The sequence below is a fragment of the Centropristis striata genome, chromosome 19 (assembly GCF_030273125.1).
Source record: "Centropristis striata isolate RG_2023a ecotype Rhode Island chromosome 19, C.striata_1.0, whole genome shotgun sequence".
Classification (NCBI taxonomy): Eukaryota; Metazoa; Chordata; class Actinopteri; order Perciformes; family Serranidae; genus Centropristis; species Centropristis striata.
The window spans coordinates 23,688,720-23,703,700 of record NC_081535.1 but is presented as its reverse complement, the minus strand read 5'-3'; the positions used below and the strand labels follow the sequence as shown (position 1 = coordinate 23,703,700).

The 14,981-nt window shown below is 33.9% G+C and overlaps 1 long non-coding RNA gene across 1 annotated transcript; it reads left to right on the top strand.

The window, feature by feature from the left end:
• The first annotated feature begins 4,244 nt into the window (after nucleotides 1–4,244).
• On the top strand, nucleotides 4,245–8,109 carry LOC131992658 (uncharacterized). The gene is made up of 3 exons (XR_009396234.1): nucleotides 4,245–4,307; nucleotides 4,772–5,022; nucleotides 7,786–8,109. It is a non-coding gene; the product is annotated as an uncharacterized LOC131992658 (long non-coding RNA).
• The last annotated feature ends 6,872 nt before the right edge of the window (nucleotides 8,110–14,981 follow it).

Below are 14,981 nucleotides of genomic sequence, written 5' to 3'. Positions count from 1 at the left end.
TGAACATCTCAAGGAGATGTGGTAACAGTTTTCCGGAGAACTTCTTATATATTTCTATTGGTATGCCATCCGGCCCGGGAGCCTTTCCACTGCTCATGTTCTTTAACGCATCCGATAGTTCTACAGTACTTACATTTTTTTCAAGATTTGTCTTGACCTCCTCAGTTAGCGTTGGAAATTGAAGCTGGTCTAAAAATTCATTCTCTTCTTGTGAGCTACCTGGATATTCAGATTTATATAGATCTTCATAATATTTTTTAAAGGCAGTATTTATTTAAATTGGATCTACTAGTTCTTTCCCATCCTCTAATATAATGGAGTTGATAGCGCTATCTGTTTGTATCTTCTTAATTCTCCATGCTAACAACTTTCCAGCTTTTTCCCCCTGATCATAATATGATTGTTTTAACCACATCAAATTTGAAGCTATTTTATTTGTAGTTAATTCATTGTATTGGGCTTTCAATTGGAAAAGTTCCTGTTGTCTCAAAGGGCAGTTGTCATTCAAACCTGAGATTGTCACATCAATTGTATATTTTAAAGAAAGAAAGAAAGAAAGAAAGTTTAGAATTTTTCGGTGGCATAGTGACAAAATACACTTTTCCACATCCAAAACTGAGAATATTGTCCGAGCCTCAATAGAGTTTTAAGTATTTTTCAGGAAGTTAGCTAAGAGCCAAGTTACTGCGACTTGTCAGCTGCGCTCAGTGTCTGTATAAAATAGGCTGTGCTCCATAACCAGAATTCCCAGAAAATAATGTTCATTTAATTAATTGAAAACACAAAGAAACTTAATTATGTGAGTCAGTAGTGGTGAGGTGTGTGCATGCATGCAATGTGGTGAAATGCAGGTGTATAAACTGAAAGTAACTAACAAACTAAACAAAACCAACTAAACTAGGTTAGACCAAACCAACTACAACAAACCAGGTGTTTGTTAAACAGAGAAAACACTTATTATTATTATTAGTGCATGTCTCCAGCTGTTAAAGCGACTGACAGCTGATCCAGCTGTGATCTGCTGCAGCCGTCATTAGAAACGGACGTCGCTTCACCTGACGCTTAATGACTCGGTTTTGCTTTTCGTGTGGTCGCTCTTTAGAATCTTTTGGCGCAGCGCAGACTGAGGGACCAGGGATGTCATAAAGTAAAAGCAAAACCGAGTAATTTGGCTCATATGTTGGCCACAAAACGGGCAAAACTTCCCTCGAGCGCCGTCCATCCTCCATCAATATAACTCCATGCCACAGAACCTTGAGTTGTCGCTCCCGGTGATTGGCCCGCCCAGGTTCAGCCCTGGAGGCGGTACATTCCTTTTCCGGTTGAAAATTTATTTGTAAAAGTGTTTCGGGACTTGTAAATTTGTTTTTTGAAATGTAAATTTGTTTTTTGAAATGTAAATCTGTTTTGCCATTTGTAAAAGTGTTTCACCATTTGTAAAAGTGTTTTGTCATTTGTAAAAGTGTTTCACCACTTGTAAAAGTGTTTTGTCATTTGTAAAAGTGTTTTGCCATTTGTAAAAGTGTTTCACCACTTGTAAAAGTGTTTTGTCATTTGTAAAAGTGTTTCACCACTTGTAAAAGTGTTTCACCACTTGTAAATATTGTTTTTTGAAATGTAAATTTGTTTTGCCATTTGTAAAAGTGTTTCACATTTTGTAAAAGTGTTTTGCACTTCCAGGCCACCGTAACAAAGAGTGCTTCAGTGTTTCATCTGCCCTCAAATTTGTGGTGATCTGCAAAGCGTTATCAGTAGCCTATGTCCTTTCTGTTGATACACCTTGTTTCTGTGTGCTGGCACATAAAATGTGTGTTCCATGCTCCGCCAACTACACCTCTAAGCAGCATTTCACTAAAGGTCATAATGCAGACCATTGCTAATTTTATTAATCTCTAACACTAGCCTACATGCTCACCGCAGCGGTGACTAATGGGTAACGTTAATATTAAGTTAGCTTGCCAAGACATTTTCCCTGGCTAACTGGCCACAAAATAATCCCGCATTTCAATCAGCGACAGGCTACAGCTACTAGCTAACTTCACCTCGGCACACAAACTGTACGATCAACACTGCTTAAATTTCAGAGTAAGGACTTTGCAGTTTTTGTAATGAAGCATAAAATTACTTGTCATTCACCACAACGCTGCAGTGAGTTTTTCCCTGTGGTCACTCTGGCCTTGGACATGCAGGAGACGGAAACTGGGCCGTTTACACGTCATCAAATTGTAATTTACATTAACAGAACTTAAAATTAACATTTTAAAATTTTGCATAATATTTACATAACCCGGCTCCTAGGCTATGACAAATACAGCATAGGACACAATAGATGTCTAGAAATTAATGAATTTATTAAATTAACATGCCAAAGGATCAGATAGCCACAACGCCATTCACTCGTGCGCACCAAAGAGGAACAAACCTCCATCCAGTTTGGAGTTTCCCCGCTATCTAAACCCAACCGGCTAACTAACCTCCTCCCTAGTCTTCATGTGGTTAGTTGTGGTGGGTATTTATGCACTGTTGACCGCTGGCTCAGGAAGGCGACTAGCGAGCTAGCAACCCTCCTGAAACCACGGACATGCTCCCGAGCAACGCTCCTGCCACTCCGCACCATTTTACAAGACTGTGCACAAGCAACCTGCGAGTGATTATCCGATCAGCTGATAGCTGCACAAAACAACCGGCACTTAAACAAACACCCAAATGGCCAAATTCATGTAATAAAAACTACACAATCATTCTGAAATAGTTTACTTACCCAACAAAACAATCATCCAAAGCATTCTTTCCTCTACACTCTCCCAGAAGAGCAAACAAACTTTTACAGGCCTGCACGTGCACAGGTAAACCGGAGAACAAGGGGTCTAAACCAGAGCGCACCGCTAACGCTACCGACAACTTTACGCACACACGCACCAAATACTAAGTGTGAGTTACCACAATAACACTAGACCCTAGGGTTAGAAAAATCCCCCAGAAAATGGTCTAGAGCAAACTCTAAGTTTTCCTAATCCCTCCCTAACTTTAGTGTTTTAACAATAGAATTAAATGGAAAAAAAAAAATGTATATAGCGACTTTAGAGTTGATGTCAAATAAGAAATGTGAACGTACTCTGCTACACTTTAAAAATGTATTTTCAGAAACCCCCGAATAGTATAAGAGTAAGCACCTCATACCCTATGTGCCTTATTATATTATATTTATTCTTGTTTATATCCTGAATGTCTGTATTTCTCTAGTTGTTAAAGATCTGGAAAAAAACATAAACCCGAAACTAAAAAAAACAACAAAAACAACTTTAAATTAAATTATTTTTTGATTTACTAAAAAATGTAAACTGAGTCATGATAGTATATTGAATCAATAGGAATAATTTGTGTGTCATCCAAACTCAATAAAATAACAATTACAAGTAAACAGTCTAACAGTATCTAAGAACTTGATTTTTTTTAATTTCATAACAATATATTTAAGTAATGACTAAAGGTCCTCTGAATTAGTTTTTAGAGTGTTGGGGGTTTCCCAGCAGTTTCAAAATGTCAAAAGCTTTTTACACCAAATCACCATTATGGATTTTTCTACGATGTCCCTCAAGATGTTGGACTCATAATTCTGTTATTGCACAATGTATACGGGGCTTCAAGGTTATTTTCAAGCTTTTCATTTTCATTAATATTAGCTGCTAATGTGTAATGACCATATGTAGCCGTGTCAAATTTCTTTAATTTAATTTTGTGTATATGTTTTCGCTAAACAAAACTTTTTTGTGTGTTGTGAACTTCCCCAAAAAAATAATTATTATTTTCTGCCTGTAAAAAAAGTTCCTATGGTGATTATCAGCATGCCTTTTGTTCCTCTGGGGAATTGTTTTGGCGTTGCACCACCCAGCGTCAAAGAGCTGTGTGTGCTCCAAGTGTGTGAGTCATGAAAGTAAGTGCTCTCTCCTTCTTTCTATTTATCTTTACTTTTTTTCCGTTCAAAACCACAATATGCTGATATCTGTTGTGTAACAAGCTTATGAACCTGTTGGTCAAGCCTACATTTTACTTAGAACTTATAAATGTAACTTTTAAATTGAGTTATGCATTCAGAGATAGTTAACTCAGCCTATGCTAGTTGAAGCATTTTTATTTTTTTTGGTTCTCTCTCTTTTATGCCGATTTGAAATTGTGTTACGCCATGTGTCATGTGTAGGTTGATTGTGGTTTATGTGAATTTTAATTGTATTTTTCTTGTACAGGGTGGAGAGTGGCTGTGTGGCTCCTGTGTGTAACGCCTGTGTTTTTCTGTTTTTCCTGTGAAGGTAAGCCAGTTGTTTGATTGATGTTGAACACTTAAAATAAGAAATTAACTCTTAAAATGAGATAAATGATCTAACACTTCTAAATTAAAACATTTTTTTATCTTAGTAAGAAACAAATAATCATCAGGTCACTCTGCTCTGGCCAGTTCATCGCTGCTTACAGCTTTAATTTTATCTCTTTTGTAAAAATGTTTGTCTTTTTTGGTCATTTTGTGACCAAAAGAAGATGTAAAAAGACACAAAAAGACCAAAAAAAGACAGCCTAAAAGTAGTAAAATGGGAAATGAGGGACTGATTTTAGATCGGCCGTCTCTAATCAATATTTGTAATCTCATTATTTTCTAATCCTGCTATCAAGTCAGTCAGTTTTTGATCAAGATCTAGTTTTATTGCAGCTCCATACTGTATCTCTCTCTGACTCAGACTAAATGTTTAGTCTAATTCTGCCTGTTTTCTTGCTGCAGGTGTTGGAGTTGTTGAGGAGACGAGGTGAATGTGCTGGAGAAGACTTTGACTCTATGGGTCTGCTGCAGACTCTCTATACGGTGAAGATGGACACCGTGGATGCTAATAAACTGACCTGCGTCGCAAGTAAAGTAAAGAGTAAAAGCGGCAGACTCGGCCGGCAGCCCCCCAGCAGCTGCCACGTCTGGAGCCGCCAAGAACAGCTGCAACCGTCGGAACTCTGCTGCAGAAAACGAAACTGAGATGAAAGGTTGGTACACGTACATTCTATCAAGGGGAAAAATCTCATTTTAAATAGAGTAATGCTGCGCTTCCACTAAAAGCTGAAAGACTTTCGTAAATCTAGGAGTTTTACTGGAGTCACGAGTCACAAAATGACCAAAAATAGATATAAAAATGATCAAAAAAGACACAAAACGACCAAAAATAGATGTTAAAATGATCAAAAAAGACACAAAAGGAACAAAAATAGATGTAAAAATTACTAAAAAAAAGACACGAAATGACCACAAATACATGTTAAAATTATAAAAAGACATAAAATAACAAAAATAAATGTTAAAATGGTCAAAAAAGACACAAAAGGACCAAAAATAGATGTTAAAATTATCAAAAAAGACAAAAAATGACCAAAAATAGATGAGAAAATTACTAAAAAAAGACACAAAATGACCACAAATTGATGTTAAAATTATAAAAAGACATAAAATAACAAAGATAATTGTTAAAATGATCAAAAAAGACACAAATGACCAAAAATCGATGTAAAAATTACAAAAAAAAGACACAAAATGACCATAAATATATGTTAAAATTATAAAAAGACATAAAATAACAAGAATAAATGTTAAAATGGTCAAAAAAGACACAAAAGGACCAAAAATAGATGTTAAAATTATCAAAAAAACCCCACAAAATGACCAAAAATAGATGTAAAAAGGACAAAAAAGATACAAAGTGACCAATAATATAGTCACGGAAAAAAGTATAAACCAATCTGCTCTGTTTCATATCAGTCTTTTCCAAGTCTTGGTTTGGATCATATCTAACGTGTTTGATATTATCTCAAGTCTCAGTGACGTAACACAACATGGTTTTATTCATAATGATTTTGGTTTTTATCAAGAATGTTTCCATGACTGTAGATGTTAAAATTGCCAAAAAAGGACACCAAATTTTTGAAATAGACACAAATTGACCAAAAATAGATGTAAAAATGATTTTAAAAATACACAAAATAACCAAAAATAGATGTTCAAATGATTAAAAAAAGACACTATCACCAAAAATACAGTCAGTTTTTACTAAGAGCATGATGGAAAAACTGCTTTTTTTTCTTTTCCAATCTTTTCAAAGTCTTCTGATGTATAGGAAGCTTTAGTCATTTCTACTGCTAGCATATTTCTGGTGTCAGTCTCTCAGTTGGACTGAGGACAGAGACATTAACTATGTGTCTCTGTGAACTTTCTCTTTTAAGGAAATGTGAAGGGAAGGATGATAAATCAGAGGAAACTGAGTAAGAGGAAAAGGGTTCAGGCCAACACAATGTGACAGTTAAAATTATCTCCACCTAACAAAACCTGTTTCCTGAGCATGAATGTTTTACAGCTCATCATATAATAAGATTAAGTTTTACTTTCGTGTTTCACTTTGAGGTTTCTGTTCCACCTTAGACACTCCCGAGTTACCAGCAGTTGTTCTGCATCTTGTCCTGTTTGTCTCAGATAAATAATTAGTTTTTTTGTTACTATTATACTGTTGATACATATTAAAGTATAATCTGTACGTAAATAAATGAAAAACACCATATTATATAGCATGTCCAAAAAATGAAATAAAAAACATCTTCCTATAAAATGGCAACATTTTTCCGAAAGAGGCCATAAAATTATAAAATGCCCCAAAATGTTTAAAATGCTTTCATTATAGTCTGTTGATACATTTTAAAGTTTTGTCGGTAAAAAAAATACCATGTTATTTAAAAGGATCCCCATCAGCTGACGTCAAGACAACAGCTAGTCTCGTCCAGACAATCATTTTTAATAGAATACCACAGGCATTACAAACTCAAGTCATTATAAAAATATATAAAAAAAGAAAAAAAAGAGAAGAAAAAGAAAGCATTATACAGTCTTGTATCACATAGCCCAACCACACTCAAATAAAATGACGATATAATTAAAGTGAAATCAAATACATTCTTAATCTTCTTTTAAAACCAGCTTTTCCCTTAATTTCACCAACCTGGAAGAATGATCTAAAGCTCAACTAACCTATAAAATACTGACAAATTCAAAGAGACAGTCTCAGGTAGAGGAATCAGACCTATATAAAAAAACTTGAATGTTATAAGAATGAATATTTGAGCAGTAAATTATATTATTATAAAAAGATTTAGGAGTCTGAGTATTAATTATTTTATGCAAGTATACTAGTACATTAGCAGATTAGTACTATCCGCCTCCTAACCCTCCAAAACTTCATTCACAAAAATTAAATATCCAGCTGCCCCTATTAGGAGCATTACTACGTCACCATCAGAATACAAATAAAATAAGTGTCTTTAAATTCCTTTAGAAGTTTTAAACTAGGTTGGCTCCATATTTTGTTCCTTTCCTTAATAATAATAATTTCTTTGGCATAAAAAATAACATACTTAACTTAAAAACTAACTTAACTTAAAAGTTTAAATATTTTCTAATGATATTTAAGTGTTCAATATGGCTCCAACAACTAGTTCCTGGAGAACAACCTAGAACCAGTTTCTTCAGTCTTGTTTTGAGCCACTTGTAATTAGTTTATAAGACTGTTTGATGCAGCAGACAAAAGAACTGAACAGAAATCAAGACGACATTAAAAACCAATGAACAAACTACTTGATGAAACAAATTTGAACAAGCTAAAACGAAGGCCATACAAATACATTTGAATTGACTTAATACATTTGTACAAATATATTATAATAATAATAACAATGTTTAAGTTACATGCAAACTTATTGATCTATTTTCAGAGTTTGCTCCTTTACTGTCTGGCGACGTGACGGGCAGAAAAAGCAGCGAGGGAGAAACTCTCCAGCAGAGATCCTCCTGATCATCATCATCATCATCATCGAAGATCTTCTCATCCTCTGGGAGCTCTCAGCTGGTTTGAACAAACTAAAAAGTGGAGGAAGTAAGGATTGGGTGTCTTAAGAATAGACCGTGGATTTCAGGAATTATTGAATTTGTTGAATCATTTAAGACCCAAATTAAGTTGACTTAATGGTTAAAACACTAAAATGCAAAACAAAGATGCAGCTGTTATTAAATTATGGGTTACATGGTTTGTCACTGAGGCCTGCTTGGCTTGGCTTTTTTTAATATCTAAAAAAAAAATCTTAAAAACATTGACAGGATGTGTCTATCAAAGCCCCACGATACAATATCACAATACTTAAAATACGATATATTATTAGGATTTAAACATTCTGCGGTATGCCGAGTATCGTGATAACAACCGTACTTTCAACTGCATGTTATATCTTTTTTTAACCGGGATTCCAAAAAAGATGACCATGGTTTTTGTTGGGGCTCTACCTAATAAGATAAGAACATTTTCAGTCTGTTCATCTCTCTTTAACCCTCTGGTCACTATAATTTAACCCTTTCAGACCCTTCGGGCTGAAAATGACAAAGACCAATTTATTTAATTACTCAACTAACAAAAGGTTTAATTTACACAATAAAATGTCGGTACTAAAGCTACAATACTGACACACAAATTATCACAATACAATTTATATGTTTTTTTCCTCCCGTTTGTAGTGTAAAGTGTAGAGTTTTCTTTTCATATTCCTTGTTACTTGACATGTTGATCACATGTCTGACAAGTTTTCTGTGACTAGCAAGCAAGTTTTCTGTGACTAGCAAGCAAAGCTTGCTGCCTAATCCAGTAGGATATTTAGTTTCATTATTTAGAAGTGTCCTAAAACTTCACGACACCTTTAAACAACAACTTTAAATCTAAAAATGCAGTCGTGTGGTTTTCATCAAGATGGACTTTTATTTGCACTCGACATTATGGGAGAATGTACTTCTTATGAGATTGTCAAACACATTTCAGGATAATAATAAAGGAATCAATTAGGAATTTATCATTATTCTGTCTAGAAAAGTGGTACGACGAGGAAGTTAAAACGTTAATCTGCACTGCAAAAAAAGGTGTTTAAAAACCAGATAAAACAGTAAATCTGAGGGAAATGATCTTGCTGCATGGACAGATAATTTACCTTAACAAGATTTCTTAAATTAAGATTATCATAATTAATTATGATTAACCCTGTGGAGTCTCCAAAAGCTCCAAATAATCCAGACTTGTTGACTCCATCCAGACTAAAAAACAAAGCAGCGTGGAGCCCTACTGTAAATTTACCTCTAAAGTTCTGGCTGTAAACTCCATGAGGCCAGTTTCAGTTTGATGATGATATACCAAGTAAAACTGGAGACAAGCTCAAATAGATTTAGTATAAAATGATAGAACTGGATGGAACCCTCTTATATGTTAGATTTGACACCTTTGTTCACATTTGAAACATTTCAATCATTTTATTGAGCATGATAGTGTTTTGAAAGTTAATAAAGGTTTCATAATCACATTTTATGTTGGACTAAAGGACTGAAAAAAGACACAAAATGACACAAAATGACTAAAAAAATTACACAAAATGACAATAAAAAGACACAAAATGACAATTAAAAAAAGACACAAAATGACTATAAAAAATACACAAAATGACAAAAAAAAAGACTCAAAAAAGACATGAAAAGGATTAAAAAATGGACAAAATAGCCCAAGACTCCAGAGTTAAATCTAGGAATAAACATGTTGAACGCTTAAAATGAGAAATTAACTCTTAAAACAAGATAAATTAAAGCTACCAGCAGCGATGAACTGGCCCGAGCAGAATGACCTGATTATTATTTGTTTCTTAACAAGATAAAAGAATATGCCATCAAGAATAAATAAAAACAGTTAAGAAGTTAAAAGAAGATCAGTTGGTAGGTAGATGATGGTAATTATACTGATGATATGATGGTAATAATGTTATTGTGACTAGACAGCATATAATAGTACAGTATATATGTATATATATATATATATATATATCATTGTACTATCATTGTATTATTATATGATTGTACAATGATATATATATAAATATTATATATATATTATATTATATATATATATATATATATATATATTATATTATATATATATATATATATATATATATATATATTATATTATATATATATATATTATATAATAGTACAATGATATATATATATATATATATCATATAATAGTACAGTATATATTTATATATATATATATATATATATATACTGTACAATTATATGCTATATATATATATAGCATATAATAGTACAGTGTGTGTGTATATATATATATATATACTGTGCAGTATGTATATATATATACATACTGCACAGGCTAAATATATGACACATTGCTATGTTATTACTACTATTATGATATATACATATGTATGCACACCACATATATATACATACATACACACATACACATATATATATACACACATATATACATATACATACATTCTAAGAATGGATCTAATTCAAAGAATACAACAGAAGGAAAGAAGTGAAGGTAAATGCAACGTAAAGGATGCAAACTGCCAATAGACACCAAAGAAGAAGAAGAAGAAGACTTTAACCCTTCAGGAGGTGTGCCTGGTTCAGTTTGTTGTCTTCTTGAGACGGTAAGCAGCAGCAGAGTTTCAGGACTTTGCTCCTTAATTTCCTGCTGTAGCTTCATGAACTACTAGCAGCATTTGAAGCTGCTTTTCCAACAGCTTTTAACCTGCTGAGTTTTGTTAATGCAACAGATTTGGACTCGCAGCTTGTAAAGAGTTTGCTGAGACAGAAATAGAACAGAAATAGCTCCTGTAGCTCACAGAAAACTGGCAGTGGATCGTTTTATTTATTCATCTCAACTGTAAGATATTCTCCTCTGCTGCTTCAACACCTAATCAGAACATATTTAACCATTTGGGCCCACTCGAATTTACTCTAATTTACTATATTTTAAGGCCCTTAAGGCTGAAATTGTCCACTTCCAAAAAAGCGTGATAAACACTTTGTGATAAAAAAGCTGTTTTAACCCTCGGGACTTCTCGGGACATTTCCAGCCATATTTGTCATTTTCCCACTTTTGTTTTAGCAATAATTTTGGCTGTGATACTGCAAATGGAAGGATTTTTTGTTTTGTTTTTCTTGACATATTTTGAAATTCAAATTTCTATTTTTATACCCTTCCAGACCCTTCAGGCTGAAAATGTCCACTTCCAAAAATGCTATAAAACATTTACAGATTAACATTTTTTTCTACTTTTTTCTGCATAAACCTCTAAAACAACTTTCGCTCTGCTCAAAACTACTAAATGTTTTAACATTATTTTTGGCATTTTAGCCATTTAAATGCCAGTTTGATTGCATGGTGCAACTGATGGGTTTTTTTTTAGGTAATGTAGTTATTTTCCATATAATAAATCATTTTTGGCAGATGGATTTGATCAGGACTGAAGTTGATTGAAATATTTAACCCCAAAAAGTTGAAAAAAATATATACCAGTAATATTTTTATTGGGTTTTTTTTGAAGTGGACATGTCTGCCATCAAGTGGCCATAAGTTAGTTTTTACATCTTAAATCTGACACTACACAAAAAAACTAAAAATGCATCAAAAATCTATTTTGTTGCTAATCTTTGACATATCCAAGGCTGTGATTAAAAACAATTAAAATGCCCCAGCCAAAAAATATTTATTATATGGAAAATAAAAAGGGTTAATATCATCAAAATCTTTGAATGTTTGGTAGTTTTGAGCAGAGCGGAAGTTGTTTAAGAGGTTTATGCAGAAAACTACTAGCGACATGAGTCGCTAACACGTTTACATGCACTTCAGTTGTCCAGTTATAGTCAGATTAAGGCAATAACTATTTTTTTTCAAGTGTCAAGTAAACGTACTGAGTGTGTAATGATCTTTTGCAAATCTGAGACCCTATAAAAACAAATACATTCCAATTTTTTTTATTTTAATGAAGGCATTTTAGTGTCACAGCCAGGGTCTAGATACTTATGTACATAAGATATTTCTGTATTTCAATTATAATACATTTGCAGAGATTTATACTTTTTTTTTTTTTAACTTTGTCATTATCAGGTATTGTGTGTGGATTGATACAAAAAAAAATCTATTTTAAATTGTCTGTACAAGAAGGGAATGCAGTATAGCTAGCAATGGATGACTTGGCATACCTTTATCCTTCTCTACTCCCTCACTCGTTCAACTTTATTTCTCTCCTTTGGCATTCTCTAGTAATAGGCTAGCCCAATGCTAACACCACTCTTTAGTTAGCTAGCTCCTTAGCTAGGCATCAAGGCAATGTGATACAGTATGTCAGAGTTGTTTTTTTTGCAGAACATATGAGAGGAGAGTAAAATCCTTTTGACTATTTATTTAAGACAATAATGAAAGAGTAAATGATGTACATCGACCTTTTCTGTTCAGAAATCACGGGCTGCTAAGCAGTTAGCTGTAACCGCCTCCCAGAAAAGGATCCCTAACTTACTTTTACACAGAGTTTTATAATATAAATGTGCGACTATCTGATTGGTTAAAACTGTTGGGGCAGCACCATGGTTTAGACTCGGCCCGCCCATTACGTTGGCACACAGGCTAGTCCTAGCCTCTTGGTGCTTCAGCTTCCAGCCACCACCCTGTGGAAGGAAAGAAAACGACCAACAGCACACTTCTGTATCTTGTCTAGTGTTTGTCAGTGCCTGTCTCCACCTGGGCCCGTGGCCTTGAATTGTTGCACGAAGATTGCTTCATCTGCCCTCAAATTTGTGGTTATGTGCAAAGCGTTATCAGTATATCATTTCTGTTGATACTCCTTATTTCTGTGTGCTGGCATATAAAATGTGCATTTTATGCTTTACTAAATACATTTCTAAGCGGCATTTTACTGAAGGTCATAATGCAGATTATTGCTAATTTTATTAATCTCTAACAAGCACTTATTTAAATTAAATTGAATTAAATTAAATTTAAACACATATTATGACACCTCTCTCCAATGGACAAGTAAAAGCTCCAAAAAAGTTTAGTACAATTGAAGTTTTTCCAAGGCTTACAAGTGTCTTGACAATGAAAATGATCAATGAAACAAAAACATAAAAAATGAATTAAAACACATTATGACAACTTTCTCCAATGGACAAATAAAAGCTAAAAAAAAAAAAAAAAGTAAATGGAATTGGATTGTCTCTGAATGGCTCTTAGTCTGTCACCTGCCCTGGGACCACTTTGCCTTGGGAGACCCTACCAGGAGCTATTGCTCCCGACAACACAGCTCCCAGGGTCACTGGGGCAACAAACTCCTCCACCGCGTTAATGTGGCCATTCTTGAGATAAGATATCATAACATTAAAACACATATTATGACGTCTCTCCAGTGGGCAAATAAAAGCTCCAAAAAAAGTTTAGTACAATTGAAGTTTTCCTTGGGAAGATAAACACAAGAGAGACCTTCTTCCAAGGCTTACAAGTGTCTTGACAGTGGAAATTACATACATTTAAAAAACAACAATGAAATAAAATTTAAAGACATTGTCTCTGAATGGCTCTTAGTCTGTCACCTGCCCTGGGACCACTTTGCCTTGGGAGACCCTACCAGGAGCTATTGCTCCCGACAACACAGCTCCCAGGGTCACTGGGGCAACAAACTCCTCCACCGCGTTAATGTGGCCATTCTTGAGATAAGATATCATAACATTAAAACACATATTATGACGTCTCTCCAGTGGGCAAATAAAAGCTCCAAAAAAAGTTTAGTACAATTGAAGTTTTCCTTGGGAAGATAAACACAAGAGAGACCTTCTTCCAAGGCTTACAAGTGTCTTGACAGTGGAAATTACATACATTTCAAAAACAACAATGACATAAAATTAAATTAAAACACATTATGACTTACGTGCTTTTTTTGTCATTTTGACTTTTTATCATGATTTCAACTTTTTTATCATGATTTCAACTTTTCGTCATTCTGACATTTTTTATCATGATTTCAACTTTTTTTTGTCATTTTGACTTTTTTATCATGATTTCAACTTTTTTTGTCATTTTGACTTTTTTCATGATTTCAACTTTTTTTTGTCATTTTGACTTTTTTATCATGATTTCAACTTTTTTTTCTCATGTGACTATATTCTCGTTATTTTTGTCCTCATATATACATACATACATTTAGACAGTTCTGTGCAAAAGTCTTAGGCAGTGTGAACAAATGCCTAGAAGAATTGATGCTGATTTGAAGGCAAAGGGTGATCAAATTCACTCACTTTGCATTTAGTTTTTGATTTTAAAAAATTCATCAATTCTATTTTTAAAAGCATTCTTATTGGACAGCATTTTTTCCACACTAGCCTAAAACCCTTGCGCAATACTGTACATATATGTTTATGTATATATATAACAAGAAGCATATTATGACACCTCTCTCCAATGGACAAGGAAAAGCTCCAAAACAGTTTAGTACAATTGAAGTTTTCCTTGGGAAGATAAAGACAAGAGAGACCTTCTTCCAAGGCTTACAAGTGTCTTGACAGTGAAAATGACATACATTTCAAAAACCACAATGAAATAAAATACAATTACATTAAAACACGTATTATGACACCTCTCCAATGGACAAGGAAAAGCTCCACAAAAAGTAAAAGGAATTGGATTGTCTCTGAATGGCTCTTAGTCTGTCACCTGCCCTGGGACCACTTTGCCTTGGGAGACCCTACCAGGAGCTATTGCTCCCGACAACACAGCTCCCAGGGTCACTGGGGCAACAAACTCCTCCACAATGTTGCCATTCTTGAGATAAGATATCATAACATTAAAACACATATTATGACCTCTCTCCAGTGGGCAAATAAAATCTCCCAAAAAAAGTTTAGTACAATTGAAGTTTTCCTTGGGAAGATAAACACAAGAGAGACCTTCTTCCAAGGCTTACAATTGTCTTGACAGTGGAAATTACATACATTTCAAAAACAACAATGACATGAAATAAAATAAAAACACATTAGGACTTACCTGCTTTTTTTGTTGCCATTTTGACTTTTT